The sequence below is a fragment of the Capra hircus genome, chromosome 20 (genome assembly GCF_001704415.2).
Source record: "Capra hircus breed San Clemente chromosome 20, ASM170441v1, whole genome shotgun sequence".
Lineage (NCBI taxonomy): Eukaryota > Metazoa > Chordata > Mammalia > Artiodactyla > Bovidae > Capra > Capra hircus.
Genome location: NC_030827.1, coordinates 43,628,886 through 43,656,328, shown reverse-complemented (window position 1 = coordinate 43,656,328; position 27,443 = coordinate 43,628,886). Strand labels below are relative to the sequence as shown.

At 37.6% G+C, this 27,443-nt stretch overlaps 1 pseudogene; it reads right to left on the bottom strand.

Moving 5' to 3' along the window:
• LOC102186523 overlaps positions 2,975-27,443 on the bottom strand; it is a 145,156-nt pseudogene continuing 120,687 nt past the window's right edge.

Here is a 27,443-nt window from a genome sequence, read left to right as displayed (position 1 = left end):
TGGCACCCCACTCCAGTACTCTTGCCTGGAAAATCCTAGGGACAGAGGAGCCTGGAAGGCTGCAGTCCATGGGGTCGCTGAGGGTCGGGCATGACTGAGTGGCTTCACTTTCCCTTTTCACTTTCATGCATTGGAGAAGGAAATGGCAACCCACTCCAGTGTTCTTGCCTGGAGAATCCCAGGGATGGCGGAGCCTGGTGGGCTGCCGTCTATGGGGTCACACAGAGTTGGACATGACTGAAGTGACTTAGCTTAGCTTAGCTTAAAGAACTAATCACTAATCACTTCAATATTTTTTTGCTACATCTTTCTTCTTCAACATGCTCTTAAATGATATAAAGATCGGAATTCTAATCAGTCAACCCTTTCTTTCTTTCTCTCTGTCTCTCTCTCTCTCACACACACACACACACAGACACACACATGCCATTCACGCACATACAAACAGATACATAAGCACACCCCAGGTCATTTTAGTATGTGGAACCAGCACAATTCATGACAAGGAATCAGCATATATAATGCCCACCTCATTCTTCTTTTATGTTGAGGCTATTCCTTTGCTCAGGTTGAAAACAGTCTCAATTGTGTAATGGAATCATTAGAGAAACTAGTTTCTCTAAACTTTAGTCTGGGAAGGTGGGATGAGATGGACAGCTTCTCTCCGAATTAAGATCCTCCTCTGCAACTAGCTGTGGTTTTCTCCCTTTGAGACTGATGCATAAAGATACACCAGAAAGAAATGAAGTAGGACTTTCTTACCTAACTAGACCTATTGTAAGACAGCATTGAATTCTCTGGGCCTGCTGCTGCTGCTGCTATGTCACTTCAGTCATGTTTGACTCTGTGGGACCCTATAGATGGCATCCTACCAGGCTCTTTCATCCCTGGGATTCCCCAGGCAAGAACACTGGAGTGGGTTGCCATTTCCTTCTCCAATGCATGAAAGTGAAAAGCGAAAGTGAAGTCGTTCAGTCATGTCCAACTCTTAGTGACCCCATGGACTGCAGCCCACCAGGGTCCTCCATTCATGGGATTTTCCAGGCAAGAGTACTGGAGTGAGTTATCATGGCCTGACAAGGGTTAACGTTGACCGTTTCTCCTGTGGGTGCTTTCAGGGTATTTTTCAGCACATTCCTCACTGCTGGTGCCCCTCTGACAAGTCCCAGGAGTAAGAGGCAATTAGTCTTAACTCCCCTCAACCTCTGCCTCATTGTTGGTGAACACACAGCTTCTGGCCAGCAAGGATGTAGCTAGGAAAGTAGTTTATGAGTCATGTCATGACTTCTCAGCCTCTTTTTTTTTAATTGGATTTGGTATGCCAGTTGAAATTACAAGTTATCTCCCCATTTCTCTCTCTCTCACACACACACACCTAATTTACACCCTAGTTTTTCTCTTGTTCTAGCATTTTTTGTATATTTTTGGGGTTTTGAATCGTGTCTTCTTTGGGGGGTACTGAAGATATTTGATTGGGTTTGTACTCCAATCTCAGGTGATATCCCCTCACTAAAGTGTTCTCTATAGCCTAAAGATTTTGTTGGTAAAAAAGGAAATGGTTCTGTTTGGCATATTCTCCTCTGAGTCTGATTTCTGCCTCTCAGGGTCAGATGTAGAGGACAGGGAATAAGAAGACCAAGAATAATATGACTGCACTATTTGAAGGTCCCTTTTGTTTATGACCATCCACTGTCATGACAGGTACTCAAATGCTAGACATTTTACTGATTATTTTAGTGAATTTGTGAGCTCCACCATCCCCACATGCCAAATTTGGGAAAGGGCTATAGACCCCTTGGCTCGACTGGTTTTCTCTTGGAGTCTCCTTATCCCAGCAGGCATCTATCTTAGTGCAGCTGTGTTTTAGGCTGTCTCTTGACCCAAAGGAAAACACACACATGTTACCATGTCAAACTCTATAAAGGCAGGCTGCTCCTACGGCTGACCCTCTCTGCTGGCCCTACTATTTTAGGCTGCTTCAGATGACAGCTCACATTCTGGTTTCTCTTGACAAGAAGCAAGCAGGCATTTTATCATTACAGGTCAACCCCAGAAAATTCCTGGAATAAACAACATGCTTTCCTAAAAATTACTCTGACTCCTGATGGCAACAAGTGGTGAGCCCATGATACCCTGCATCTCTGCATTCATCAGCTAGGGATAGATCAGTTTTCCCAATATGCATAACAGATTTCCTTAATACCTTTCTCCGGGGCCACATGGTGAAAGAAGCAACTCCTAGAAGGGAGATTAAGGGCGCAGCCAGTTCTACTTCCCTGGATTCTCATCAAAGGGCATAGCATGTCCTGGGCTGTATAGCATGTCTTGCCAGAGTCTCTGTCCCCTACCCAAAATATGCCAGTAGTATCACTCCTCTCCCTCAAGATGTGACAATCAGAATGTCTCCTGACATCGGCAAATATCGCCTGGAGGCAAAATTTGCTTCCTCAGTTAAGAATCCCTGCTCTCAAAGGTAACAATTTTATCAGTTTTATTTTTTAAGATTATATAGTGATTACTTCCATAACCAGAACATATGCTTCTATCTCTATTTCAGATACATCAACCCCCACTTCCTATTACTCTCCTTCCTGTGTTTCATGATGTTATTATTTTTAGTGATAGTCCTACATTTCAAAGCTTATGGAATATACTTGTCTTTCTTGATTTGTTCTATGTATTATCCACGACTCCTACATTCTCTTCTCCTCTCCTCCACTTTATCTCCAAAATTCTTTCTACAATATTGCTCTTGCATCTGTTTATTTTAATACCACTTCAGTGTTGCTGGTACAGAGAATTATAAGGAGCGTATTTTAAACGGCTTAGAAATCACCATTCACACAACTCCTATTGACACAAAGAAATGAATATACATGGCTTTAGAAAATCAAACAGTACAGATAAGTATATAAAAGAACATAAAAGCCTTCATCTCTGCAATAGCTCAGATTCTTGTGACAAGAGAACCTGGTCACCCTGGATGAGAATTTAATGCAGCAGAAGCAAACAGATAAAATGGAACAAACACAGCAGAAAGTGCAATTGAATTTCTGTTGCCTGAAAGAGAAGTCCCAATGCTGAGGCCAAGTGAATTATCCTTTTCATATCCCATCAAGTCCTCAAATCCTGTTATAGGATTGTTTGTTTCATTTTCTGGATGAGACGTCCGTGACTCTGAGCAGCCTCCTCGCAGCTGGTGCAGGCACAGAGCAGAGGAATGCACGAACAGGTTTAGAATCCTTCCTCCCCACACAATCTTCACGGGGTCACCCTGTGAACAGAGCAGTGTGAACTTACAGTGACCTTGTGGCAAGTCTGAGTGTGCATGTGAGTGGAAGATCTCAGGTGGTATCCTCCAGGATTTTCCTGTTGGAATTGCTTCTGGGCCTGTCTATATTTATAAATGGCCTAAAAGTACAGATATCTTGTTCACCTTAAAGTCTAGTGTAAATGGCAATTATATTCCTCAAAGAAAACAGGTATTTCCTAAAATACCTGAGACCTTTTGAAGTTTCTATTGTGCTAATTTTATCTGAGTTTGGCACAGGAGCCCCAAAAGGATCTCCAAGATCCCACCAAACTCTGCATACAGTTTTGAATCTCCAAGCTCTCCGTGGCAGAACATAGAGAGCACTGCGCCCTACACTGGACCATCTGGTGGCCATCATGTCCTCTGCTCATCACTCAAATCTATAATTTGTTTTGGTTTAATTGTCCATGTAACAAAGTATACACATGGGCTCAAAAGAACATAAGAAACAGTATTCAGCAAATTTTATGGACGGAGTATCACGGTCAATCAACTTGGCTTTCACTAACTCAGCATGGTCTTTACGCTCACATAGCAGCCCATGCTCAAAACTTCACAGGCACAGTAGAATGTGACCTTTTCAAAGAACTGATCTTTTAATCTCCAGAACATGTCAGTTAACGCTGTTCTTAGGGTGTGTAGGTGTGTGATAAGTCGCCTCAGTTGTGTCTTTTTGTGCCCCCTTGGACTGTAGCCCACCAGGCTCCTCTGTTCATGGGATTCTCCAGACAAGAACACTGGAGTGGGTTGCCATGTCCTCCTCCAGAGGATCTTCCTGATCCAGAGGTTGAATCCACATCTCCCACGGCTTCTGCACTGCAGGCAGATTCTTTACCACTGATCCACCAGGAAGCCCGTTTTTAGGGTACCTGCTACTTTTTGTCTCCAAAAAATACACATGTGATCTTCTTCATAAAGTGTGAAATGCTATGGAATAGCTAGAGTGGTTACTAAAGTGAGGTGCAGAGACAGAGCTGACATTCCAGTAATAGGTGTTGCCATTGACATTAGTCCTGCTGCTATCTTCTTTAACCTCTGTATATTTTCATTCTCACTGAGATCAGGAAGCCCATACACCCAAATTCTCCTGAGCAACCTCAGCCAAGAGACCATTCAGTCAGCAAAAAGCATTTCACCACATTGTTGTTTTCCAGAGAAGTGTACATGCCAAATATATATTGAAAGAAAGAGACTTCAAAGTACTTTGAAAAGATGTTCCTTGAGGATGAAAATACAGTATGCCCAGAATAAATTCCTAAATGCCCTCATTTAGATTATTTTCTCGATATTATAGCAGTGTTTATCTGCATATCCTCCAGTACACTTTAAATCATGTCTACATTACTTAAAATGCCTAATACAATGTAAATGGTATATAGCAGTAATGTTAGTTGCTTAGTCGTGTCTGATTCTGCAACCCTGTGGACTGTAGCCCATCAGGCCCCTCTGTCCATGGAATTATCCAGACAAGAACTGGAGTGGGTTGCCATTTCCTTATTCAAGAGATCTTCTAGACCCAGGGATTGGACCTGGGTCTCCTGCACTGCAGGAAGTTTCTTTACCCTTTACCTCTGAGCCACAAAGGAAGTCAATAATTGCTATATAAAGAGTTGGATATACAATGTATGTGTTATGTAAACAGTTGCCTGAAGAATGCAGTAAATTCAACTTTGCTTTTTGGAACTTTCTGGAGTTAAAAAAAAACAAAACAAAAAAAAACTATTGATCCACAGTTGTTTAAGTTCACAGATGCAGAACCTGTGGCTATGGAGAGACAACTATATAAGGTAGCTGTCTGTAAGAACCCCTTCTCAAGGTTCATTCTTGTCTGTATTTGACTTCACAGGCATGCTAGACTTTTATTTTTGTTGTTGTTGGTATGGTGTCATTGAGAGATGGGACAGGAAGAGTGTATCATTTTCCTATTTTGAGCAATTAACTAACTACTTAAGAAAAGAACAATGTAGCAAGATGAGGGTCACTAGGTCCCTTTGGTGGCTAGAGAGCTATTTTGATGGGGAAAACTATTCCAGAAAGAACAGCATTTTTTTTCAGAGCATGGAATCAGAAAACCAAGAGCTGTTGTGGAGACAATGAACTTGGCTGGAGAGTCTTATATGAATGGGAGCAAAGCATCATCGAACTGAATATATAGATGTATTCTTTGGTCTTGGAGGCTTTGAATCAAATTTGTATTTCAGTTAGTAGGCAAGATTTTGAACTGGGGCTGTGCCTGAAACAGAACTGTTACTTAGGGAAAATCTAATTCTAATCTGTATTTGAGTTCAGGGGCATGTTAGAATTTTATTTTTGGTGTTGTTGCTATGGTGTCAATGAGACATGTGACAGGAAGAGAGTATAATTTTCCTATTTTGAGCAATTACCTTCCAGAAAGACCAACCAGGAGAGACAGGAGCACCAATTAGGTAATTAAAACAATAGTCTTGGCAAGAGGTTATGAGGCTTCCCAGGTGGTGCAGTGGTAAAGAATTCACTTGCCAGTGCAGGAGATGGAAGAGACATGGGTTCAATCCCTGGATTGGGAATGAAATGGCAACTCGTTCCAATATTCTTGCCTGAGGAATCCCACAGACAGAGGAGCTTGGTGGGTTATAGTCCATGGGGTCGCAAAGAATCAGACACGACTGAGCACACCCACACACACACACAAAATGAGGCTTCAACTAGAATAACTCCAGGAGTGGAGAAGGATGGACGTTTTAATACTGATTTCTGGTCTCTTGTCTGGGCACAACTGTCAGGCACCTGACCTCCACAATGATAGTGTTTCTTTGTATCAGTCCACTTATTACAGCATATTTACCAGAATGCTTTAATCAAACTCAACACAGGAATAAAAAGTTAAATATGTAGCTAAGATGCCTGCCTAGGTCGAGCTTTGCCAAAGAGAACACAAGTGCCAGAGAAACATAAGACTTCATGAAAAGGGAATTAGCAAGAGCTTCTCAAACTTGTAGGAACATCAGAATCACATGGGGGATTTTTTTAAAAATAAAAGTGAAGATGGCTGAATCTTACCCTGGAAGTCAGATTCAGCAAAAGTTGAAGTGTTTATACCAAATACTCATATTTGTAAGAGATCTTTATGTGATCCTGGTACAGTCAAGACTTTTCTAATCTACAAATGAGGATCTGCTAACGAGGGCACTAAGCTGAGCACACACATTTATCAGGCCTTTAGGGCAAGCTGCTTGTTAGGTGATGATCTGTCTCTGGTGTTTGCTGTGTTCCTACATGATTCTGTTCCATAATGTTCCCTCTGCTGCTTCTGACTACCCTTAGAGTTTGACAACCTGAACTTCATGTTTCTGTGGACATCTTGATAACACAGTCCTGCACCTCTGAACTGGTAACATTAAGTTCATGACAAAATGTTGACTCAACTAAAGAATCTTCACTCTGTTATCAGGAAACGCAGGTTTAGTGACCTGATGCTGACTTCTTTAAAAATGTTCTGACACTGAAGTCTACCTCAACTGCAGTTAATGCAGAGAAGAAGATTCAAAGCTCTTTAGCTTATTTATCAAGAAAGTCAATAGCTAAATTGAATGTTGTGTCACAAGAGATTTTGGCAAAAGGTCATTTATATATCTATGTGTTTTGGGCTGCGGAAATATATATGTACCTGTCTCTCTCTCTCTCATACACTAGTACACACACACACACACACACACACACACACACACACACACCCCTCTTAAATTTTACTGGAATAATTAATTCACTTAGCATGGGTTGGCAATATCTTTCCAGAGAATAGTTTATACTTTTGGACTCATCATTTATCTTACCAGGTCAATTTACAGCAGAGCTGTTTTACTGGAAGAAATGCCAAAAGGTAAAATTTACCTTTCATCTTCTTTGTAATAAATTAGCTTAATTTCCTATGTTATTTTTCTTTGCTTCAGCTTGCTCTTGGAAAAACTATTATTTTATCTCACATAGGAGTTGCCAGCCATGGTCCATGGACTCTCTCCATCAAGGAGATATATTTCATTTGGCTAGAGAAATATTTCATGGTATTTAAATTTGAAAGTTTTAAGATAACAGTATATCATGTCCAATTAAACAATTCATAACATTTTATATTGTCTTTGACCTGGATCTATCTCCATGCATGCATGTTTCTTGACTTATCTTTAATAGTATTTGAGCTTGAAACATCTGATCTAAAACTGGCTTTATATATCACCATACACAAAATCCAGTTATAATTTACATATGATAAAATGCATCCATTTTATGTGTATAATTTCTTTACTTTGACAGATAAATATGTCCATGAAATTAACATCAAAATCAAGATACATAATATTTCTATCACCCTGGAAGTTTCCTTATGCTTTTTTGTTCTAAAATTTAAGGTAAATGTTATCATAGAATATGTGTTATTCTATTAGTTCCTTAGATCACTATCATTTTTGCCTTTTGAGATGCATCCATGCTGTGTCTCGATTGCTGAACAACAATTACATCCCAGAGATATGCCACATTTTTAATTGATTGACAAGTTGAGGGACACTGTTTCCAATTATTAGTTATGATAAATATAACTGGTATGAACATTTGCATGGTTTTATGTTGATATTTGTTTTTAATTTTTTGATCCTACAGGCAATAGCCTTGCTGTCACCTTAATTTTCAAACAGTTCCATACTCTTTCTTATCTAATCTGAGTTCATTTCAAAAAACATCTATTGAGCAACTATTATTTATCAGGCACTGTAATAGACTCTGGATATACAAAACATAAAAGCCAAAACTTGTTTCTCATAAGAAAACAAGTCCAGAATAATAAAGCAACTTTTGGGCTTCTCTAATAGCTCAGTATGTAAAGAACCTGCCTGCAATGCAGGAGATCTGGGTTTGATCCCCAGGTAGGGAAGATGCCCTGGAGAAGGGAAAGATTAGTGGGTATGGTCTGGAGAATTTCATGGATCCTATAGACCATAGGGTTGCAAAGAGTCAGAGCAACTTTAACTTTCATTTTTAAAAAGTACCAAATGATATGATATTTTCTAAAGTACAATTAAACTGTAATACTTGAAGGGGGCAGCAAATTTTTCAAAAAGGAAATGTGAACATAAGATAGCAAAATATAAGAAATTCCAATTGGTGCTAACACCACGAACAACAAAGAGTAACACACTTTAGGGATCTGCAATTAATAGGATATAAACTCCAAGTGGAGAACAGACACTTATTAAGTGTAGATATGTAGGCAGACCTTTTGAATCTTATTGAGATGAAGAGAGTGTAGGAAAGAATTTGTACAAGGGAGTAAAAATAAATATATCAGAGTTTTGTTTCAGAAAATTTGCACTGGCAGCAGTATAGCATGATTTGAAGGAAGTTGAAGGTAGGAGCCAAACTTCTACAAGAACTGAAGCAGCTTTGGGAAGGTTTGTCGACTGATTACACATTAAGACAGAAAACTCCTAAATTTCTTATTGTCTAACCCATTAGATGGAGACGTTTTTAATGAAAGTTTAAAAATATCTAGCAATCGGTATATAAAGATAAAATTACCATCTTCTTAAATTCTCAATGAGTTTGAGGTTTTTGTGGTACATCTGGGTGGTTATGTCCAATGGGAATTTTTTTGTACAGATCTGAACCTCAGGAGAGGGCTCTAGGCTACAAAGGCAGATTTTTGATTCATGGGATAAGTATCTGCTAAACTTATGGATATGAATTAATTCATCCTTATTGTATGTGGAATGATAATAATTATAATAAGGAAATCTTGGTTATCACCAGCAGAAAGGAGGCAAGGGAGGTGCAGTATACTGAATGTTCAAATCCCTCCAAAATCCATATTTTGAAATCCTAACCCCGATGCGATGGTATTAGGAGGTGGGGCCTTTGGGAGGTAATTAGATCATTAGACAACAGCCCTCAAGCCTGAGATTGGTGCCCTCATAAAAGAGACCCCAGAGAGCTCCCTCTTCCACCAAAGAGTACAGAGAGAGAGAAGGAGGCTCTCACCAGATACCAGATCTGCTGGTACTTTGCTCTTGGACTTTCCAGCCTCTAGAAATGTCAGTGATAATTTCTGTTATTTATAAGCCACCCAATCTGTAGTATAGACATCCCAGGGAGACAGAGAAATAGTGGCTTTCAGTAAGGAGATTGAAAGGAGAAGCAGGGAGAAATATGGTAAGCCGTGAGAGGTACAGTAGACACGGTAGTATCTCAAGATGAGGAAGTGAACCGAAAGGCTAGAGCTGAAGTGGTTAATGAATTTTTATAATATGATGGTTAGGAAACTGTTGAATCTGTAAAGAAGTCATGTAGAAGAATAATGGATTGAATCAAGAATATACAGCCATGAGAGGTGTTAGGTTAATAAAGCTAAAACATTAAACAAGGTGGTCATAATAAAATTATGTGGCTACTAGTTTGATAAACACAGGGTCATCAAAAGTTCTTCAAAATTGGAGGTATTTACATATGATTATATTTTGAAGGATAAATTAAATAAAAATGAGAGGAAACAACTGATGGGCTGTAACGCAGGACAGTTGACGAAGTTAAACTTCAATAGGATGAAGTTCAGCTTTTGCTCTTTCCCTTAGACATGCATTTTTCAAAGTGTTACCTAAACCATCAGCATCAGCATTTCCTTGGAAAGTACTAGAACAAGTTTTTTTCAAGTCCCACCCTAGATCTACTGAATTAGAAAGTTTGGACTTGGAGTCCAGCATTCTCTGTGGATTAAAAAAAAAAAAAAAATCCCTTGTGTAGCTTTTCTTCACAATAAAGTTTGAGAACCACTGGATCAGACAAAAAGGGCAAAACAGATTGTAACAGGTTTCGAAGGAGACAAGTGTAATAAACTGAAGGAAATTATGCTGATATCTAGCTTCCACTGTATCTGCGAATTTGGCAATGAGGCCAAGGATAGAGACAATATAAACATATTGAGAGAAGTGATGAAATTCTTCAGTATCCATTCCCTGTAATAGGAGATGAACCTGGCTGCTGATGGGACATAGAAAAAGATTGCTAAGTGTCCCTGAGTGTCCTCCTGAGACCAAAATGGCATCCTTCTTCACAGTTATAGCATTTTTCTTTAGTAGTTTTCAGTGACTTTTGGTGAACAAAGTGGGGAACCTTATCTTGGAAAATGTGCCCAAGAAATGCAGACACTGATATCACTCTAATCATTGTGCCTTCTCCCCAAAACCCTCTAAATTCTGGTATCTTAAAAAAGATGACAATTCCTTTTGTTACTCTCTTTTTCAATACACAGACTAATTTATATGAGTAGTGAGAGCACCTGGGATTTAGATTCCAGTTGTGAGACACACTGGTTGTAAAGCATGTGATTTCCTTTAGTTAAATTGCTTGTAGCTGTATGAACTTATGGTGGTGCTGTTAATGGCTGTGTTATCTCTCCTCTCCAGAGCCATTAATGTGTCTCCACTGAACTTGCACGCAATAGAGTCTTATTTACCTCATTAAACACTACGCCTGGCTGGACTTCTTTGGGAGCAATGTTTATTTCCTGCATGAAAGGCTATGAAGTTAAAACTTCTACAGGCCTGATGCAATATTCTGAGGACTTTCTACCAAGAACTTGACAATACTTTCCTACCAGTAAAATTATTTGAATGCAACTAAGAGGTACTAGTTGCAACTTGCCTCCAAAAATCAAATTCTTTCTAGAGATTTAACAGAAGGGTTTCGATAGTAAGGATTCTGTATTTCCTTTTGACACTTGCTCTACCTAATAGTTTTGGAGACTTTTTCACCTTACACTTTACAAGGAAGTAAAAGTTTTAAAGGTGAATTCCACATAAGCAAAGTTCCAAAACAGCTAAACCTCACTACTCTGCAAAACCAGACAGAAGGATTCATGAAAATGCATATTTACTCTGGTATTTTACTTCTCTTGTAGTTATTGTTGTAATTTGCATAGCTGGTCTTACAAGTTTAGAAGAAAAAGGAATAACTGAAATACTCTAGCTGATAAACTGTACATCATTCAGTCATTTTAGTCAATCAAAAAAAGTACGTTAGTTGCAAGATGATAGCTGTTTAGTAGAATGTCATTTCATCTCAAATAGGTGAATTAAGTGGCATGTAGTGAGGACACAAGCTGGAGTTCTATATTTTCTAAACTGACATTTAACTGACATTTCCAGCATGAAAGGTAATGATTTTTTATAACAATCATATTATGATGATGATTGCTTCTATATTCAGTGTGTTTCAATTTACACATGGGCAATTTGAGCGTGTCCATAGTAAGTTACAATCTCTCCATATCTAAGCTCGTTCCAGGGTCTAAATTATTCATAAGGTCCTTATCATCTGGTGAGAGAATATGACTTATTCTCAAAAAATCTATATTGAAATTACTCACAGAGACTGGCCGTTAAAAATAGAAATAACAAATTCCCGTATAATATGTAAACAACAAACAGATGCTATAGAGTATGATTAAATAAAAAACTGGTCTTGAAGGAAGAGAGGAAAGATAATGGAAAGGCAAACTAACAGGTACTTTGCTAGGACAGAAGCTGAATACCAAACAGTCAGAGCTTCCAGCTGCTTTTCTTCCCTGCAAATTTTTTCAAAAAAATCTGTCCTTATTTACTATCTATTTAGGTTTTCTTTCTAGATCTTAGCCTGAATTTGGAAGTAAAATGAAGAAAAAGAAAGCATAATACTAGCAGTTTGAGATAACTCAGAGAAGTAATGCTATTTTAAAATATTACTTATTGTCACAAATTATTCAGTTGTATAGGAAAACAAAATATTACACAAATACAACAAAGACTATTAATGCTCCTTTATATTTTCTTAATGTGCTTTTGCTGATGCCTGCTGAGACAAAAATAATCTGTTAAATCCACCTACTTTACAAGCATTATATGAGTTTGGTTTTGTACTTTGCATTTTAGGCAAACTCTTTAATACCTTTCTATTTTACTTGAATAATTTAACTCACTTAAGGGAAAAAAGTTAACATATTAATATATTTAATTATATTCAACAAACTATTATGAAATGTTATTGCATTAGTCTCTTTGCTAGGCACTAGGGCTTGGAAGTTAATAAAAAGATATGGCTTTCAAGGTGTTCACAGAAGAGAGGGGAGATAAACATATAAAGAGTAATGGCATTAAATCCAATAGATTTATTAATGCAGATAGAGAGGAAGGTAGAAGGGGCTTTGGAGGGAGGTGTAGTTAACTGCAGCTGAAAAGTTTAACAAAGAATTTACAGGAAAACTGATAAAAAACTCTTTTTTTAAGGATAAAATATTTTTTAAATGATAATATGAATCATTTTATGACTTGGGAATTACAAACATTTTTGTAAGTCCCCTCACAGTTGTAAAGTATATATTCATATGTATATATTTTTTGTTATTACATATATTTATTACATATTGTATTTATGTACCTATATAGGTATGAAATGTTTTTCAGATGCTACACAAAGAACTGAAAATAAAAATAAAAGATACCTACCCCTCTCATGGATCTTTCCCTTGTCATGGCAAAAGGGCTTGCATAACTCAATGAAGCTATGAGACATATCACACAGGGGAACCAAAGACAAATGGGACACAGGGGAGAGTTATGACAAAATACGGTCCACTGGAGGAAGGAATGGCAAACCACTACAGTATTCTTGCCATGAGAATCCCATAAACAGTACAAAAAGCAAAAAGGATATGACACTGAAAGATGAGCCGCCCCAGGTTGGAAGGTGCCCAAATGCTGCTGGGGAAGAGTGGAAGGCAATTACTAATAGCTCCAGAAAGAATGAAGCAGCTGGGCCAAAGAGGACATGACCCTTAGTTGTGGATGTGTCTGGTGGTGAAAGTAATACCCGATACTGTAAAGAACAGTATTGCACAGGAACCTGGAATTTTAGGTCCCCAAATCAAGGTAAATTAAACCTGGCCAAGCAGGAGATGGCAAGAGTAAACATCAACATCTTAGGAATCAGTGAACTAAAATGGACAGAAATGGGAGAATTTAATTCAGATGTCCATTATATCTATTACTGTGGGCAAGAATCCCATGGAAGAAATGGAGTTTCCCTCATAATCAACAAGAGAGTCTGAAATGCAGTACTTGAGTGCAATTTTAAAAAGGACAGAATGATTTTGGTTCATTTCCAAGGCAAACCATAAACATCACAGTAATAATCCAAGTCTATTCCTCAACCACTGAAGCTGAAGAAGCAGAAGTTGACCATTTCTATGAAGACCTAGACCTTCTAGAACTAACACCCAAAACAGATGTCCTTTTCATCATAGGGGAATGCAAAAGCAGGAATACAAAAGTAGGAGTCAAGAGATACTGGGTGTAACAGGCAAGTTTGGTCTTGGAGTACAAAATGAAGCAAGGCAAAGGCTAACAGAATTTTGCCAGGAGAAAGCAAAAGTTCTTTTCTAACAACACAAGAGATGACTCTACACATGGGCATCACCAAATGGTCAATACAGAAATCAGACTGATTACATTCTTTGCAGTGGAAGAAGGAGAAGCTCCATACAGACAGCAAGTACAAGACCTGGAAGTGACTGTGGCTCAGATCATCAGCTCCTTTGCAAAATTCAGGCTTAAATTACAAAAAGTGGAAAAAAAAAAAAAAAACCACTAGGCCATTCAGGTATGACCTAAGTCATATCCCTTATGATTATACAGTGGAGATGACAAATAGTTTCAAGGGATTAGATCTGGCAGACAGGCTGACTGAATAACTATGAACAAAGATCCTTGACACTGTACAGGAGGCAGTGACAAAAACCAGTGAAAAAAATAAATAAAAGAAATGCAAGAAGACAAAGTGATTGTCTGAGGAGGCTTTACAGATAGCTGAGAAAAGAAGAGAAGTGACAGGCAAGAGAGAAAGAGAAAGGAATACCCAACTGAATGAAGAGTTCCAGAGACGAGTAAGGAGAGATAAGCCCGTCTTCAATTAACAATGCAAAGAAAAAGAAGAAAACAACAGAATATGAAAGACTAGAGATCTAATCTAAATTGGAGATATGAAAGGGATATTTCATTTCATGATGAAGGACAGAAACAGTATGGACCTTAATAAAAGCAGAAGAGTTTAAGATGAAGTGGCAAGAATACACAGAATAATTGTACAAAAAATGTCTTAAGGACCTAGGTAGTCACTATGGTGTGATCACTCACCTAGAGCTAGACATCTTGGAGTGTGAAGGAAAGTGGGCCTTAGGAAGCATTGCTACTAGCAAAGCTGGTGGATGTGATGGAATTCCAGCTGAGCTATTTCAAATTATAAAAGATGATGCTGTTAAAGCGCTGCACTCAATATGCCAGCAAATTTGGAAAACCCAGCAGTGGCCACAGGACTGGAAAAAGATCAGATTTCATCCCAATTCTAAAGAAAGACATTGCTCAAGAATGTTCAGATTACTGGACAATTATGCTCACTTCCCATGCTGGTAAGGTTATGCTCAAAACCCTTCAAGCTAGGCTTCAGCAGTGCTTAAATTCAGAACTTCCAGATGTACAAGATGGGTTTAGGAAAGGCAGAAGAACCAGAGATCAAATTGCTAACAGTCATTGGATCATAGGAAAAGCAAAGGGATTTCAGAAAAATATCTACTTCTATTTCATTAACTACATGAAAGCCTTTGACTGTGTGGATCATAACAAACTGGAAAATTCTTAAAGAGATGAGAATACCAGACCACCTTACTAGTCTCCTGAGAAACCTGTATGTGGGTCAAGAAGCAATAGTTAGAACCTTACATGGAACAACTGACTAGTCCAAAATTGGGAAGAGTATGACAAGGCTATATAGAGTCACTCTGTTTACTTAATTTATCTGCAGAGTACATCATGTGAAATACTGGGCTGAATGAATCAAGCTGGAATCAAGATTACTGGGAGAAATATCAACAACCTCAGATACACAGATGATACCAATCTAATGGCAGAGAGTGAAGAACTAAAGAGCTTCCTAAAAAGGGTGATAGAGGAGAGTGAAAAACCTGGATGAAAACTCATTATTCAAAAAAGTAAGATCATGGTATCGAGCCCCATCACTTCATGGCAAGCAGAAGTGGGGAAAGTAGACGCAGTTATAAATTTTCTCTTCTTGGGCTCCAAAATATTTGCAGATGGTGACTCAGCCAAGGAAATTAGAAGACTCTTGCTGCTTGGAAGGAAAGCTTTGGCAAATCTAGACAATATATTAAAAAGCAAAGATGTCACTTTGCCTACAAAGTCCACCAAAGCTATAGTCTTTCCAGTAGTCATGTACAGATATGAGAGTTGGACCATAAAGAAGCTTTAGAATTGTGGTACTGGAGAAAACTCTTGAGGGTCCCTTGGACTGCAAGATCAAACCAATCAATCCTAAAGGAAATCACCCCTGAATACTCACTAGAAGGTCTGATGCTGAACCTGAAGCATCAATAATTTGGCCACCTGAGGCAAACAGCTGACTCATTAGAAAACACCCTGGTGCTGGGAAAGACTGAAGGCAAAAAGAGCTGAGGGTGGCAGAGGATGAAATGGTTGGATAGCATCACCCATTCAATGGACATAAACTTGGACAAACTCCAGGAGATAGTGACAGACAGTGAGGCCTGGTGTGCTGCAGTCCATCGGGTCACAAAGAGTTTGACATGATTTAGTGAATGAACAACAACAGGATACCTACAGTTTCTTATTTCATGGACCTTTAACCTATTATTGGTGTCTATCCATCTAGTCAAGGCTATGGTTTTTCCTGTGGTCATGTATGGATGTGAGAGTTGGACTGTGAAGAAGGCTGAGCGCCAAAGAATTGATGCTTTTGAATTGTGGTGTTGGAGAAGACTCTTGAGAGTCCCTTGGACTGCAAGATCCAACCAGTCCATTCTGAAGGAGATCAGCCCTGGGATTTCCTTGGAAGGAATGATGCTAAAGCTGAAACTCCAGTACTTTGGCCACCTCATGAGAAGAGTTGACTCATTGGAAAAGACTGATGCTGGGAGGGATTGGGGGCAGAAGGAGAAGGGGATGGCAGAGGATGAGATGGCTGAATGGCATCACTGACTCTATGGACGTGAGTCTGAGTGAACTCTGGGAGTTGGTGATGGACAGGGAGGCCTGGTGTGCTGCGATTCATGGGGTCGCAAAGAGTCGGACAGACTGAGCAACTGAACTGAACTGAACTGAAGTGGAGTTGAATGCATTCCAGAGGACACGCACATATGCAAATTTGGTTTGAAAAGAAATGTTAAAATTTTAATGGGTATATGTTTTAATGGAAAGGGAAGAAATCAAGGGCACATTTACAATAATGTCCTCAGTTAAATACTAATCCAGGTTATACTTCTCATACATTCTGCTTTCATTATTCTTGTGTGAGTCGAAATCCACAAAGAAAAAGTGAAGCATGGTGCTCTCACTTAGTTGTACATTTTTGATATGTGTGCACCCAATTAAGTCAAATTTTGGACACTTCTTCAAATACAAGCTGAAGTTTAGCTGCTAACCGAATGCTAACAAAATTGAAGTGTCTTATGTAGATTCTATTTAAGGGACTATGGTTTAATCGAAACTCTTATCATGCAAACACAAGTGCAATAAAAAAGACAGAACTGACCCTTTTTCTATTGCATAAATAATCTTGTCATTAGCCCAGCGTTACTCTATCCCTTCATGGAGAAGGTAATGGCACCCCATTCCAGTACTCTTGCCTGGAAAATCCCATGGATGGAGGAGCCTGGTGGGCTGCAGTCTATGGGGTAGCTAAGAGTTGGACATGACTGAGCGACTTCACTTTCATGCATTGGAGAAGGAAATGGCGACCCAATCCAGTGTTCTTGCCTGGAGAATCCCAGGGATGGGGGAGCCTGGTGGGTTGCCATCTATGGGGTCACACACAGTCAGACACGAATGAAGTGATTTAGCAGTAATCTATCCCTTCAAGGTAAAAGTGACGCTGTAAACGATGAGTGGGTAAGAAACTGCTACTTCAAAGCAATTTGTGCTAAGAGATAATTGCCAATACACATACTTATAAATTTTCTTGGTTTTAATTTCTTTAAGTTATTGTCATAAGCTAGTTTCCTAGCTTATGGTGAGATGCTGAATTTGGGGTATAAGATCTTCATCAGGGAACACCATCTTTGAAAGGAAGTGTGTGAAGTAGAACTGGACAAAAACAGAAGTCAAATAATGACTCAAATCCACAAAACCTTTGCCAATACCTGAGTCAGCTTGGGCAGCTAAAACAGAATACCATACACTGGATGGCTTAAAAACAGCAGAAATTAATTTCTCGTAGTTTTGGAGTTCTAAAAGTCTGACATTACAGTGTAAGCATGATCAGATTCTGGTGTGATTTCTTGTCTGTGTTGTAAAGGCCTTTTCCTTATGGTTTACTCACATGTCAGAATGGGCAAGAGAGCTCTCATGAGTCTCTTTGACAAGGACACTATTCCCTTTCACGATGGCCCCACGCTCATGACCTAATTATCTACCAATGGCCCTACTTTCTGATATCATCATATTGGGGGTTACAATTTCAACATATGAATTCTGAGGAGACACAAACATTCAGTCCACGACAGCAACCCTATAGGGAGCTCTGGAGTAACTATTTCCCATCAGAATTATCTGATGCCTGGCTAAGATGCTACATCTTAACACTCCAGTGTTGCTCAGTTATCAGATACAGAATGCCCCAGGAAGGCATGAACTTTGGTAAGAGAGCTTTCTGCAATTTAGTCAGGCCCTAAAGGGTCACAGTAGTGTTAAATTCAATTTTTTAAAGATATAATACCTTTATATTCAGTTTAGAGACTCTCTTGATTGATGGAAGTTGGAAATGTAGTGCCAACTAGAAGAGACATCACTTTTATTAGTGGAAAAAGATTGAATTTATGATTGATGTCTATGAAATCTAAGAATCTATGAAAATAATATCTTATGATTTAAAATCTTTGGACAGGATGAAGACTATCTAGGGGTAAAAGAAGTAAGTAGACCATGTGAAATGTTCAAAAATAATAAGAAAAACATTTTCACACATCGTCTGTTTTATTTAGTATAAAATTTACAATTTTCCCATCTATTGTCCTACAATAGATACAAAACTATAAAACCAGGAACTAAATTTTGTTACCATCCATGTCCTAATCTACATGTAGTTAGCTCTGATGTTACGATGTTAAGTCGCTCAGTCGTGTCCGACTTTTTGAGACCCTATGGACTGTAGCCCACCAGGCTCCTCCGTCCATGGGATTCTCCAGGCAAGAATACTGGAGTGGGTTGCCATTTCCTTCTCCAGGGGATCTTCCCAGCCCAGGGATCGAACCCAGGTCTCCCGTATTAGAGGCAGCCACTTTAACCTCTGAGCCACCAGGGAAGCTCTAAGTATACAAACAAAGAAACAGAACAAATAAAGAAACAGAAAAGAGACCAGTTCACAAAATATAAAAGGGCAGATACATGTTAGCTAATCCCTACTACTAAAAAAATACTAAGTGACAATGAAGGACAAAATAGTATAAATTCACAAATACTAAGTTATAGAAACAATAATATAACAGTAATACCAACAATTTTTTAAGATGCAATGCAAGTGGGTGAATGGAAACCAAAGTAGCAAACCAAAGAATGAAAACTATGTGCTAAATGGAAGAAATCAAGATAGGAACTGCCAGGTGAGAAAAATTCAGTGTAGCTTAGGAGTCTAAGGTACTGACATGTCCAATGTAAGGTATATATGCTACTGAAACAATATTGTGACTTATGCTTTCAGAGATGGCATGGAATAAATCTGGAAATTGCCACTTCTATCTTTCAAAACAAGAAAAGCAGTAGAGACTAAAACTAAATTATTTTTCTTATACACATTGTAGAACAGAGGTCACAGGGCAAATTGTCACCCTGAAATCTGGAGAATGAGGCAAATTCAAAGTGATACTGCAATTAAAATCTGCTAGTCTAGAGATGATGCCAGTGGATGAAATAGTTGCTGGCATCAGTAACTCAATGGACATGAGTTTGTGCAAACTTCAGGTGATGGTGAAGGTCAGGGAAGTCTGGCATGCTGTGCAGTCCATGGGGTCACAAAGACCTGGGCAGGACTTAACTGAACAACAGCAATCGAGAGCAGAAGGTACTGATACATAAATAGGTGAGACCACTTAAACAGTGATTTTGACTAATGCAGGAGGCTTGTTGTTCAGTTGCTAGGTCATGTCCAACTCTTTGCAACCCCATGAACTACAGCATGACAGGTGTCCATGTCATTTACTATCCAGAAGTTTTCTCAAACTCATGTCTATAGAGTCGGTGATGCCATCCAACCATCTCATCCTCTGTCACCCCCTTTTCCTTCTGTCCTCAATCTTTCCCAGCATCAGGGTCTTTTACAACTAATTGGCTCTTCACCTCAGGTGGCCAAAGTATTGGTGTTTTAGCTTCAGCATCAATCCTTTCAATGAACATTCAGGACTATCATTATAGGAAGAATATAAAGCCAACAACCTCATCAATGGACTGTATTAAAGTGGCTTTTCTGGCTACAACAGATTTCATATGGTAAGTTGAGACAAAAAAAGCAGAATGTAATCAATTAAACAAGGTCTTTTACATCAGTGCTTATTAAAAAATAAACTGAGTTATAATTAACACTGTTGTTCAGTCATGTCCAACTCTGTGACTCCATGAAAGGCAGAACACCAGGCTTTCCTGTCCTTCACTATGTCCCAGTATTTGCTCAAACTCATGTCCATTGAGCCAGTGATGCCATCCAACCATCTCATCCTCTGCTGCATGCTTCTCCTCCTGCCCTCAATCTTTCCTAGCATCAGGGTATTTTTTAATGAGCTGGCTCTTTGCATCAGGTGGCCAGATATTAATATTCAGCTTCAGCGTCAATTCTTCCAGTGAATATTCAGGGTTGATTTCCTTTAAGATTGATTGGTTTCATCTTGCTGTCCAAGGCACTCAAGAGTCTTCTCCAGCACCACAGTTCGAAAGCACCAGTTCTTCTACCCTCAGCCTTCTTTATGGTCCAAGTCTTTCATTCGTACATGACTACTGGATAAACCAGCTTTGATTATATGGGCCTTTGTTGGCAAAGTGATATCTCTGCTTTTTAATACACCATCCAGGTTTGTCATAGCTTATATTAGTTTTGGCTTCCCTGGTGGCTCAGTGGTAAAGAATCTGCCTACCAATACAGGAGATGTGGATTCAACCCCTGGGTCGGGAAGATTTCTTGGGGGAGGAAATGGCAACCCACTCCAGTATTTTTGCCTGGGAAATCCCATGGAGCTTGATGGGCTGCAATGCATAAAATCACAAAAGGGTTGGCACTACTGAATGACTAAACAGCAACAATTAAACTATAGATATTTTCTACTTTGTAATTATTCAGTCTTGGAAGATTTTATGTTTTTAGAAGTTTACTTGTTTTTTTAGGTTGCCTAATTTGTTGACATACACTTTCATAATATTCTCTTATGATCCTTTTTATTTCTGTAATTCAACTGTAATTTCTCCTCTTTCACTTTTAATTTATTTATTTAGGCTATTTATCTTTTTTTCTTGATGAGTCTGGCTAAAGTTTTGTCAGTTTTATCTTTTCAAAGAACCAATTTTTAGTTTCATCGGTTTTTTCTTTTTCTTATTTAATTATTCATTTCACTTATTTCTACTCTGATCTTTATTTCCTTCCTTCTACTGACTTTTGGATTTGATTTCTCTTTTTTTCAGTTTCTTTTACATGTAAATTTAGATTGTTTTTTTGAAAGTGTTACTGTTTTTTAATGTAGGCCTATATCACTATGAACTTCAGTCTTAGAACTGCTTTTGCTGTGTCCCATAGATTTCAGAGAGTTGTATTTTTATTTTCATTTGTCTCCAGGTTTTCTTTTACTTCCTCTTAATTTCTTGGTTTGCTTATTGATATTTTAGTATGATGTTGTACAATTTCAATATGTTTATGAGTTTTTTTCAGTTTTATTCTTGTAGTTGGTTTCTATTTTCATACTGCTGTGATCAGAAAAGATTCTTGATATAATTTCAATCTGCTTAAATTAATGGAAACTTTTTGTGGCCTAATATGTGATATATCCTGGAGAAATTCTCATGTGTACTTGAAAAGAATATAAATTCCTCTACTTTGGAATGGTCTGTATATATCTATTAAGTTCATATGATCTAATGTGTCATTTTATGCTAGAGTGTACTTACTGAATTTCTGTCTGGATGATCTACCCATTGATGTAAATGGGTATTAAAGTCCCTTACTATTAATATATTGCTGTCTATTTTCCCTTTGTATCTGTTAATATTTGCCTTATATATTTAGGTGCTCCTGTGCTGGTTCATGGGGCTTAGGTACTCCTGGGTTGGTTCATGGGGCTTCCCAGGTGGCTCAATGGTAAAGAATTTGCCTGCCAATGCAGGAGATGCAAGTTCAGTTTCTGGATTGGGAAGATCTGGAAGAAGAAATGGCAGCCCACTCTAGTATTCTTGCCTGGAAAATTCCATAGACAAAGGGGCCTGCAGTCAATGAGATTCCAAAGATTGAGACATGACTGAGCAACTGAACATGCACATATGCGTATTGATGCATAAATATTTACAAATTTCATACCCTCTTAATGGACTGACCCACTTCATCATTGTGCAACTCCCTTCTTTGTCTTCTGTTAGTCTTTGCTTTAAAGTTTATATTTGTCTGATATGAGTATTGATATCCTAGTTATTTTTTTCTACTTTCATGGAATATGGTTTTCAATCTTTTCACTTCAGTCTCTGTGTTTCTTTATATCTAAGAAGACTATCCTTGAGGCAGCATTCAATGAATTTTTAAAAATTCATTCTGCTGCCCTTATCTCTGTTAATTGGACTATTTTATCCATATATTGAAAATAATTACTGTGAGGTAAGTATTAATACTTCCTGTCATTTTGTACACTGGCTTCTGGTTATTAGGGTTTCCCTGGTGGTGCAGAGGTTAAAGTGTCTGCCTGCAATGTGGGAGACCTGGGTTCGATCCCTGGGTCGGTAAGATCCCCTGGAGAAGGAAATGGCCACCCACTCCAGTATTCTTGCCTGGAGAATCCCATGGACGGAGCAGCTTGGTGGGCTACAGTCCACGGGTCACAAAGAGTCAGACATGACTGAGCGACTTCACTTTCACTTCACTTTTTCTGGTTATTAGTTCTTTCTTTATTAAAATAACAGTTTGTAGACTCACAAGCTCTCTAGATTGCTGTATATCATCATATATGTTAATATGTAAACATTAAACTATTTCAATCGTAAAAGTTGGTCACAAATTGTTTTGAAGTTATTTAAATGCTTTATGTTGCCAGTGTATAAAAACTTCCAAAAAACAGAAATAGAGCATTGCCAATGACATAAATGTAATTAACATGTGCACATCCCATGTTTTATTCCTCATGTATGGCCCATCCTTGTCTAACACTCTGTCAGAAATTATACTATGTTATAAAATTAGATAGAAAAGTAAAATTTAGCTATTTTGTAAATATATCCATTAATTATGATGTCTCAGTGGTAAAGAACCTGCCTGCAATGTGGGAGATGTGAGTTTGATCCCTGGGTAAAGAAGATCCCATGGAGAAGGAAATGGCAACCTATTCCAGTATTCTTGCCTGGGAAATCTCATGAACAGAGGAGCCTGGAAGGCTACAGTCCATGGAGTCACAAGAAAATGAACTTCTTTTAATAAGATAATAGCAGCTTATGACAAACCTAGACAGCATATTGAAACACCAAGACATCACTCTGCTGACAAAGGTCTTTACAGTCAAAGTTACGATTTTTCCTGTAGTCATGTGTGGATGTGAGAGTTGGACCATAAAGAAGGCTGAGCATCAAAGAACTGATGCTTTTGTACTGTGGTGCTGGAGAAGACTCTTGAGAGTCCCAGTAAGGAGATCAAACCAGATAATCTTTAGGAAAATCAACTGTATATTCATTGAAAGGTCTGATGCTGAAGTTAAAGCTCCAATACTTTGGCCACCTGATGCAAAGAGCCAACTCAATGGAAAAGACACTGATGCTGGGAAAGATTGAGAGTAGGAAGAAAAGGTGGCAACAGAGGATGAGACAGTTGAATGGCATCACTGATTCAATGGACATGAGTGTGAGCAAACTCTAGGAGATTGTGAAGGACAGGTGAGCCTGGTGAGCTGTAGTCCTTGGGATTGCAAAGAGTTGGACATGATATAGCAACTGAACAAAAACGACAGTTATTTCAAATTCACACTTTTCTTCAGTTTTTCATCATTCCTAAAATAGATGTTTCCAAAGAACTTAATTTTTCTTTAGATCATATGTGCCATAAATGTAATGTCTGATGTTCTGCAATATTACTTTTGTACCCACATATGTCAACATTTCATCATTAAAAAAAATAAAGAATGTCATTACATTATATAGTATTTTGAGAATACAGGGGGAAAAAATCATCCATAGGCCTACAAACTGAAAACAATTACCATTTACTTTTGACTTATTGCTTAATAATAGTTGTTTTCTTAAAAATAGTTATTTTGTAATTTTTGTCTGCTCTATAGACAATATTATACAGAAATTAAGAGTTCAAGCTTAGAGTCAGCCAGAATAGGTTTGAAATAATGCTCAACTACTCAGTTATTTTATTCCTCAGATTCCTCATCTGTAGAATTGGTGTCAAAAATGTAGGTATTTTAACTCAGAAGGCAGTAAAAATTAAATAGGATAATGTAAACAAGTAAAAGTTTTGACATAGGAACTCTTCTAAATTAGTGCATAACTGTGTATGTATATTTGTGAATTTAATTCTGTAATCTTCAAACATAAGACTTTTCCATGTTACAGAAACTTCTCTATCATCTTCAATGTTATGATACTCTTTGATATTTATATAACCATTAAAACATTAAAATATTTACATTGTTTTAATATATGATATTAAAAGCAACTGTGATAAAGGAGCCAAATAATAAGAAGCTTCTATTAATCATGAAATCAGCAAGTTTAAAACTTTTATAAGACAATGTATTTCTAAATTTATTTCAGTGAATTTTAAAAGACAAATTTTCATATCAATTTTATTAGAGTTTGTGAGTTAATATGTTTCTGTATGTTGAAAAATTATGAGTAATTTCAAAGATACAGAATTAAATATGTAGCTATCAAGCTAGCAAATGACAACATATAAAGAAATGAAGAAAATCGTATCAGTGAATTTTAAAACTCTTAAAAATGCTTTAATGTTTTAATAATTTAGATATTTGTTAAAAATGAATTAAAATTTACAGAAATATTTATTTTTCCTTCTTCCATGTTTCTTTCACTGCTGCTGCTGCCGCTAAGTAGCTTCAGTCATGTCCGACTCTGTGGGACCCCATAGACGGTAGCCCACCAGGCTCCTCCGTCCCTGGGATTCTCCAGGTGAGAACACTAGGGGCAAGCATTATGAATTTTATGTGTGCATGTTATATATTTTTATATGAATATACACATGTATTTACAAATACAGTATTTTAAATATTTAATAATTTATCAAGCTTTAATTAAAATTATTAATTTTTATTAGTTCATTTTCTCTCTCTCTCTAATTGATAGGCCTCATTAATTTTTTGGCATGGGAGGCACCTGGTGGGCTGCAGTCCATGGGGTTGCTAGAGTCGGACACGACTTTCACTCACTTTCACTTTTCACTTTCATGCATTGGAGAAGGAAATGGTAACGCATTCCAGTGTTCTTGTCTGGAGAATCCCAGGGACGGGGAAGCCTGGTGGGCTGCCATCTATGGGGTCGCACAGAGTCGGACACGACTGAAGCGACTTAGCAGCAGCAGCAGCAGCAATCTGAATAATGGCCCCCAAACATTGCCTGTGTCCTAACGTCTGGCACCATTGAATGTTACCTTATAAGGCAGAAGAGACATCGTCTCAGATGTGATTGTCTGATGCTATAAGGAGATTATCCTCTTTTATGCAGGCATAAAAGCCCTTATAAGAATGATGGAGAAAGAGTCAGAGGATGTTGGAAGCACACATTGGAAGTGATGTGCTTCGAAGATGGAGGAAGGGCTCGCAAGCCAAAGAATAAAGGTGGCCACTAAAAGATGAAAAGGGCAAGGAAAAAGAATCTCCAGGGGCAAAAAAAAAAAAAAAACCCTTTGAGTTATTTTAGACTTCTGACACCCAAAACTGTATATTGATATGTTTGTGTTGTATTAAGCCACTAAATTTGTGGCAATTTGCTAAAATAACACATTTTTAGAAACTAATAAACTATACTATAATAATAGTCATAGTTTATTTTGTTATCTATTGTTTGACTTAACTTTCATAGTTTTAGTTATAACATTTAGTACTAATTTATCTTATGAGCTGCTCAAGTAAATAACAAAGGCCAAGTTTAAAAATACCAATTTGAAGTGAATAAAATATCTTTGATGTACTATAATTAGAGATATGATATATTTTATCTTAGATTGAGTGTTTTATTGCTTTTCCATAGCTTTTTATTGACATGTTTGTCTACCTACCTGGTCTTCTTCATTTCTATTAGATCGGTAAGATTTTCTTCATTTCTTTCCATGTATTGTCTTCTATTAGTTTGACGGCTTACATACGTGATTTTGCATCTTTGTAATAACCCATAATTTTTCAACATACAGAAACACATTAACTTGCAAACTCTAAAGTGACTTGGAAATTTATCATCTTATAAATGAAATAAACAGCATATTTTAACTACCACCACATCAATCCCATCCCGTTATCACACATTGATTTTTAGGACCATTGTTTTCTGCATCTCACTCCTTCCTTTTGTGTTTAATTTTATTCTTACTAGAAACTATTGTTTTGTAGTTGATTCAGCATGATTATGTGTGCTCTAGACTGTTTTCACTTTGTATGTCTGAAATGTAATTTTACCCCAAATCTTGACTGTTCCTTAGGCTTGATTTTGAATTCTAACTTGATGGTCATCTCATTATTATTTTTGTCAAAGTGAAGATAATTTACTGTTGAATGTTATTCTTTGATATGTAATTTGTGTCTTTTGTATAGCTTTTTAAAAGAGTTTTTTTTTTCTTATTTAGCATTCAGGTTTTTCCTTAGAAAGTGACTGTATTTATTTTTATTTATCTTAACTGAACCACACTGAATTTTAAGTGAGTTTTTCTACAATTCTAGAAAAGTCAGTTATAATGTCTTCAAATACTGTAATTTTAATATGTAACCTAATCTTGAGTTCTAGAACTATTTTTCAATGCTTTAAACATATTACCTATTATTTTATCTCTTCAACTGTTTGTGTAGAATTCTGGGTAAATTAACCCACATTATCTTCCATATTTCTAATGCTTTCTTTTATCAAATAATCTCCAAAATTCATCCCAAAGACTATGATACTATCTTTGAATATCAATGACTATAATTTTCACTCCTAATATTTCTGTTTATTTTTCTAAAATGTTTTTGATTATTATCTGCTATTTCTATAGTATGATTTATTATTTTTGTGTATGCTATTTTTTCCATTATCACTTTGAGGAAGCTAAATACACTTATTTTAAATTATTTTTCCTTATTTTCAGACAAATTGATGATAACTATAACTTAGTGGGTAGCATTCTTAAAGCTCTTTGAAGAGGTTCTTTATTGTATATTCACCTTGAATGAGAACACACACTGTGTGTATGTGTGTGTGTCTGGTTATGCTCCCACTATGGCAAATTGCCATTTCATCCCAGTCCTGTGCAATCCTTAATAAGAGTGAAGTTTTCAGGTCTCATATCACATAATTAACATCATAGATCTTTTCACTGAACCAGTGAACATCTTGGCACAGCTCCCATTTTGTGGCCACCTCCTCCTTCTTTCTAACTTATTACTGTAAAGTTTTATAAAAGTATCAACTCCAGAGAGCTGCCAGAATTTTTCTCTATATTTTAAAGAAGTAGAGCCCAGATCCTGCTATACAATGATGGGCCTCACTGAATTCTCATTATCATAATGGGAAATTTGGTCATAGTTAACCATACTGGAATCAAACTACTCCAAGGTTTTTGCTGAAAATCATGTGCCTCACATGGGATTACCCTTCACATAATATTG